A 7,535-nucleotide genomic window follows, 5' to 3' on the forward strand; every position below is an offset into this window, starting at 1 on the left:
GCCCATCTATTGAAACTTGGCGAGTTTTTCTAACATGAAATCTAAGTCGGGTTATTCTGTCACTGTTGGTTTAGGAGATATTCAGATTTATTTGTGGTAGTGATTCTACGGGACACACTGTATATAAAAGTCACGAGTAGTGGGGTCGAAGGAGCAGGCTAGCAATATATTAGGTATATCTGTAATTTATTACTCCAACTTGAACTACAAATAAAGCAGCCTCGAGTTCATACGCCATATAAGCCGTAAAGGATTCTTGTTGAAACCACGCTTACACTTTCTCTTCGCAGTGTACACAAGTCAAGTGACACTTCCAGAACCTTCTGTAAAAAAGTGAGTACATTTGACAATATCCTATCTTTCCGTCAGTTCGTTCAGAGACGACTGCATATGGCAAACAGTTGGACCACAGAGGCCTTCGACGGCCGATTAGCAGGCACTTAAATGTTCGCACCTCTTATCTAAATTCACAATTAGTAATATAGAGTGTTTAAATAAAGTATGATATATTTGCACATCAGGTAGTATTGGTCAGAACTAGAAAAAAAGTTCCCAAGAACGTATGTCCAGAAACACATAAATGTTAAGATATGGGCCATCTTGTATTGCGACCTATTAGCCTATCTCTCGAGTAGTTTAGTATAGGAGGTGTTCTATGTCGTTACAACGCACTTTCACACACTCTTCAGCACTAGCCTACGTCTCAGAGAATCCAGAGAATCACTTATTCTTGCGAACACAGCTGGCTGCTTTAGGCACCGAAAATAGGCTCTAAAATTATCAAAATAGGCACTAAAATACGGTTTTTGGCACCCAAAAAATACAATTTAAGGCAGCTAAAAATACGATTTTATGCACCTACAATGTATTTCTGGGCGGCCGGGTATCTCAGTTGGTACAGCAGCTGGCTACTGACTGGAAGGTCCGGGGTTCGATCCCAGGTGGTGACAGGAATTTTTCTCGTTGCCAAACTTTCAGAACGGCCCCGAGGTTCACTCAGCCTCCTACAAAATTGAGTACCGGGTTTTTCCCGGGGGTAATAGGCGGTCAGAGCGTGGTGCCGACCACACCACCTCATTCTAGTGCCGAGGTCATGGAAAGCATGGGGCTCTACCTCCATGCCCCCAAGTGTCTTCATGGCATGTTACGGGGATACCTTTACCTTTACCTTTACAATGTATTTCTATCCACTTAAAACTACAATAACTATAAAACTGCAAGTAATTAGCACTACAGTACACAGTGACAAAAATAGTCAAAATTATTGTACGATGAAAGAGTAATGGAACGGAGAAAAATTCTCTCCGGCGCCGGGATTTGAACCCGGGTACATTAAATAATATAAAATTATTGTAGTTAGAAATTTTACTTTTGATATGATTGAAATTATGAATATTAATGAATTAATCGGCTTCATTGCTCTATGGCTGCTGATACAAAATATTACAATTTCATTAATTAATTTACGAATTTAAACTAACACATTATTCATAATTAGCATTGCAATGCATAACAAGGATTCTCCCTCCCTCCCACCCTCTCTCTCTCTCTCTCTCTCTCTCTCTCTATATATATATATATATATATATATATATATATATATATAGTGAAACTTTGCCTTTTCTTAGACAGAAATATTTCATAAGCGAAGAAAGGTATTACAATGACGCCGAAGTACAGTCCTACCAAAAGATTAAGCACACTCCTTCAAAAGTGATTTTCGCTCCCGTCCTTACACTTATGTAAAACCCCCTGATCTTTATAGAAGGACCAAATGCCTGTGAAAAATGAAATTTGTTTACTGCAAACCCCATCTCTCTATCTTTCAAAATGTGGATTATATAACAATTATTTTTCTGTTACAAAAAATTACTGAAAAGTTACATTTTTTGTGGGAGAAAATTAATTACTCCAAAATGAGTTTACTTAGATCAACGAATTTTGGGATGTTAGACACATCTGAAGGGCTTTTTGTGCAATTACTTTTTGTTAAAAAAAATTAGCGACGGCTCGTTCAAGCACTGTGGTCCAGATTTTTTTTTCTTTTATTTAGGAAAAATTGTCATTTTATAAAATTCTCTACAGTTTCAAATTTTCGACAAATTAATCCAAGACCGCCGCTGCCACTTACATCATACTGTAACATCGGGAATTGGTAGCACTGGTCAATCAGCGTACTCTTTCAATTTTAATATAAACAGTTATAGAGTTTGTTACAAGTGTGGAAAGGTTACATCTCTTCCCTGAAAAAAATTGAAAACGGGTCGAAATTCAGTGAGTATGAACGTGAAGTGGCAGATTATTTGGATGTGGAAGAATGACTTGAGACAATATATAACTCTATCCCAAAATGCATTTACAACCGTGAAAAATCCTGAAAAGTTCAATAATTAAGGTAAATAATAGCAATGTTTTTTTTATATAGTGGCAATAGTTATTTCTTTTAAAGTAGATGTTGGGAATGAAAGAGATTTCCTAAATTTTGCTAGGAAGCCTGGAATTGTTCCTCTAGCGCCAATGAGTAGGCCCACTACCTCTATATCGTCGAGTTCGCATTTTTCTTTATAATATGAAATGGTAGGTGTATAAATGCTCTGCTTTTCTTTATGGACTTCTAAAGGCTGGGACTGATGGCTTTCAAACCTGATGGTTGGGTCAATAATATAACGTTTGCTTTTGTTTTTAAATGCAATTATATCGATTCTTTTGTGGCTTCCATTTTCTGTTAGGCCGTGGACAAAATATAGGTAATTAAAGTTCCCCCTTAGACTACAAAATCTCTATACAGTAGAACCTCTATTATCCGTGGTAATGAAGGGGGTGGAGTGAACGGTTAATCGAAAAAATCGGATAATCCGTACCATATAAGGTTTTCATAAATTAAGTGCATAGATTATTACAGTTTCGTAATTTCCTCCGTGGTCTTCTGTTTTAACATTCTAGATAACAGATCAGACGTTCACTCATTTAAGTCTGATTTTCAACGACAAAACTCCTTATGACGGCTGTCTGTGAAAAGATAGGAATAGTTCAGGTCTCATGTTGTAGATTTACATACTTTATACACTTTATATATATTTTTTCCATTAAATCGTGCACAGTTGTAATTCCTATTTCGTATTCTGATGCGAGATGAACTACAGTTTCTCTTTTTCCAAACCATTCAATTACTTGTACTTTTTTCGTAGCACAACACGTTTTCTTTTGACACATATAGAAAACATTTTGCATAGAAGTTAGACAGTACGGCCCCTTTAAGAGTAGACCATACTGTATAAAGGTAAAGGTTTGTAAAGAAAACACTCTGTAGAAAAAATTCATACTAATATAATGTACATACAGTACTTCATATTTTTTCTACATAAAAAAAGAGCGAGAGAGAAAGTTAGTCGGATAATCCATCAATCGGTTAATAGGGTGACGGATAATCGAGGTTCTACTGTATACACATTTCTGTCGATATTATGCTCACAATCCCACAGCAAGTGAAGTACGTACAGAATGCAAAGATCTGCTACATTTCCCGTAATTAGAACACGTGGGCTCGCCCGTCGTGTTCCCCATTCTATTTCAGTCCCAGTGAACCCCCCTCCCCCCTGTAGTCACTGTGTTCATAAAACTTCGCGGAGGTCGTCTGTCGGCCATTTAGACGGCTGCACCCATAGATGTCTGCAGAAACAAATTAAATCCAGCGCCCAGCACATTCCAACCTGCTTCCAATTTGCGACCGTCTGGTGCTGTTATGATTGGCCTTGTAATTCGAAACATTCATGGGCTTGACTCACTTCACGATGTGCCACAGGAAAAACAATTGTTTGTATACGTCTGAAATATGATTACTGTAATATGTTACTAGTCAGTGGAGGGGGAAAGGAATTGGCCACACTACATCATTAACTCTTGACTTAGTTGCCTCATGAGTGATGCCTTATAGCAGCCGTGGCGAAAATGTGACTCGCGTGCACACTGTGGCTCGTAATGATAGCTATGCATTTCTCTTGCTTCCTACCTCCCCAAACCCCTACCCCTCTCACTCACTGGAGTCAAACTCTGTTCCATTTGTATTTGTCTCTGACCTGCGAGTGGTGTATCGTCGCAATGTCTCTATCGAAACCATGTACCTCTACAAAAACAAAGTTTCAATTGTATAACATAAAACGACATTATACTACATGTTACTGATGAAACATTAAAAGGTAAAGTATTATTATTATTATTATTATTATTATTATTATTATTATTATATTATTACCATTATTATCATCTCTGTACATCGATCTTTTTTCAGCAGATGTACGAATAATGCGGTTAGATCTTCAATTTAAACTCACAGATTTACAACGTGATGTTAAATGAAAGCTAGCTGTATGGACTTGACAAATGTTGAACTTTTCAAATCTTTGCCAAAAAATAAATATCCGAAGCTTCCTTCTTTCGCTTGCTCCGTTGAAGCCATGTTCGCTACAACTTAAGTTTGTCAAAAATTATTTTCAACAATGAAAACAGTAAAAACCAAATTTAGATCACGACTGACAGACAAATACCTTAGGGCCGTATTCATAGACATTTTTAGCGCGGGCTTCCGGTGGATGATCAGCGTTTTTCGTATTCATAAACCAGTGTTAGCGATAGGATATGATTTGAATTCTGTACTAGTAACCAGTGGATACTCGGGGCTAGCTTAGTACGCTCGTAGCGCGTGCTGCGAAATGTCTATGAATACCACCCTAAGTGATCAACTACGACTGGCAGTAAGTGACATAATTCATGATTTTGAAACTCTGTCGCAGAGACATTCTGAAGGCAGTTAATTTTAGGTTGTGATAATGTATCCTATGTTTTCCTGTCCATTTCTTTCTTCGTTACACGTGCTAAACATTAGTTTGTAACCTTATACTGTATAAATTTATATTTAAGTGCTTCACGTAAGGAAAATGAAAATCCGCTAATAAGTCAGACAGTTGTTTCACTTCCCCTTCGGGTGTCCGCCTCCCTCCATAGGTGCTATGCACGTTGCAGGTTACACAGTGGCTCGGCGCACGATCATATTTTCGCCACGGCTGCCTTATAGGGATATCCTGAACTAGCACCAACAGATAGAGCGTGTATACTTTGAGGGATGCGCTTTGCGTGTGCATGTTTTCCAGCATAAGTATAAACACTGAGGATTTACGTAGAGTATTAGTATAATAAATAAGTTACTCTTAAAAACTATTTAAAATCCCAAATTTTTGTTATGTTCCTCTATGCAAAAACCAAGGAAAACTTTTTGCATTTAATCAGTTTCTGAAAGATGCTTACAGCTAGCTCAGACAAGCTCCCTCCACACATTCTCAAGCTGCTGCATCAATGGGTTGTCGCTCAATGTCACTTTGGCAAGATTGAAGATACTGCTCGTTCTTCGAATATTCTGATTCACAGCAGACAGCACAAATACAACTCCCGTCCGAACAACATATTAGGATATATATATATATATATATATATATATATATATATATATACGAGGCGAATCCAGAAAGTAAGTTTCCCTATTTAAAAAAAAGAACACACACTTTCAGGAAAACATTTATTGGCAACAGGTACAGCAATGTTTCAGCTATTTTTCAACATAGCCACCATCAGAATTGAGACACTTGTCGTATCGTGGGATCGACTTTTGTATCCCTCTGCCGCCTGTGAATGGTACCAGCGTGTGACAGACGTCTTCAGCTCTTCGTCGTTGCCAAAACGCTCACCGGAGGACAGGAATTTCTTGAGATGCAAGAAAACGTGAAAATCGCTGGGAGCAAGATCAGGACTGTAGGGTGGATGATCAAACAACTCCCAGCCGAATTCCGTCAAAACAGCTGCTGTGCGCCGAGCCGTATGTGGACGAGCATTGTCACGGAGGAGCATAACACCTGCAGTAACCATTCCACGCCTCTTGTTTTGAATGGCACGTCGCAATTTTCGCAGTGTTTCACAGTAACGGTCAGCGTTCACTGTTTCACCTCTTGGAAGAAAGTCAATGAGCAGAATGCCCTTCCTGTCCCAGAACACCGTGCACATCACTTTCCGTACCGACAGCGTCTGTTTGAATTTCGTCCTGACCGGAGATCCACTATGCCGCCAATGTATTGACTGCTGCTTGGTTTCCGGGGTGAAGTGCGAAATCCAAGTCTCATCGCCCGTGACGATCCTGTCGAGGAACTCGTCGCCGTCATCGTGATACCGTTGCAGAAATATCAGTGCTGCTCCTAAACGTAGCATTTTGTGTTCGGGTGTCAGGTTTTTCGGCACCCACCAGGCATATTTTTGTGAACAGCAGGTGCTTAGTGACAATCTCATGCAACAAGGATCGCGATATCTGCGGAAAATGGCTGCTCAGCTCCGTAATCGTGAAGCGACGGTTCTCCATGATGCACTGCTGCACCAGCTCAACACGATCATCATTGATGAGGGACGGTCGCCCAGTGCGCTCTTCATCATGGACACTTTGACGACCTTCGGAAAACTGCCTACACCAGCGACGCACCATCTGCTTACTCATGATGTTCGGCCCATAGACCTGACAGAGCTGCCGATGAATTTCAATTGGCGCAATGCTTTGTGCATTAAAGAAATTTATCACCGACCGAACCTCGCAGGCGGCGGGAGAAGGAATAAGAGCTTCCATTTCGGACCACTGCTGCCACGCTACTGGCACCAGGCGGGACCTGTCCGGCTGGCATATGATTGATACGTCATAGATTTGTTAAGCATGCCCAATTGACACGGCTAATTACGTTTACTTTCAAGGGGAAAAAATCGGGAAACTTACTTTCTGGATGCGCCTGGTATATGTGTGTTTTTCAAGAATAGCATAATGAGTTTTAAATTTTTTTTTGAACGCAATACTTCCTAAACACAAAATAGTCTATCCGGTTTATATGTGTTGTTTACAAATGGCTGAAATAAAGCAGGGGGATCTTTGAAACATCCATCATTATTAGAAAATAACTTAGACTCTTGTGGTTTCTCCAGTCCCTCCCCTATAAAAAAACACCAATGGTGGCTGCATATCCTGTTTTTCGCGTACGGTACATACATAATTTTATTCGTGCACCTCGTTTTCGAAGTTCTCGTTTAGGTTCACGAACCTTCAATTTACTCGTATCTACAGGGTGATCCGTTTGGGTATGAATAAAATAAGAAAATCTTAAAACATTTACTACTGAACTTTATTTGTTGAAACTTTGTGCATACAACACTGAAAGATAGGAGATTCCTCAGAGCTCAACATGACCCCCATTGCGCACCCTGCACAACTCATAACTGTGATGCAATTCAGACCATGTCTTCTGTTGTAACATAAAAGGGGCGATTTGTTGAAAAGCTTGACTAATCATCTTTCACTGTTGCTACCTCTCGTCACAGGAACTCTCTGCCGCCTCAAATTAAGGGCTGTCGAACAGTGAAATCTTTCAAATCCAAGTTATAAAATTATCTCACGACGAGTTGCCAACTAACTTACTATTATGATAAGAGTTGTATTGCACGTTTCCACGTATTCA

This window comes from Periplaneta americana, chromosome 6 (genome assembly GCF_040183065.1).
Source record: "Periplaneta americana isolate PAMFEO1 chromosome 6, P.americana_PAMFEO1_priV1, whole genome shotgun sequence".
Classification (NCBI taxonomy): Eukaryota; Metazoa; Arthropoda; class Insecta; order Blattodea; family Blattidae; genus Periplaneta; species Periplaneta americana.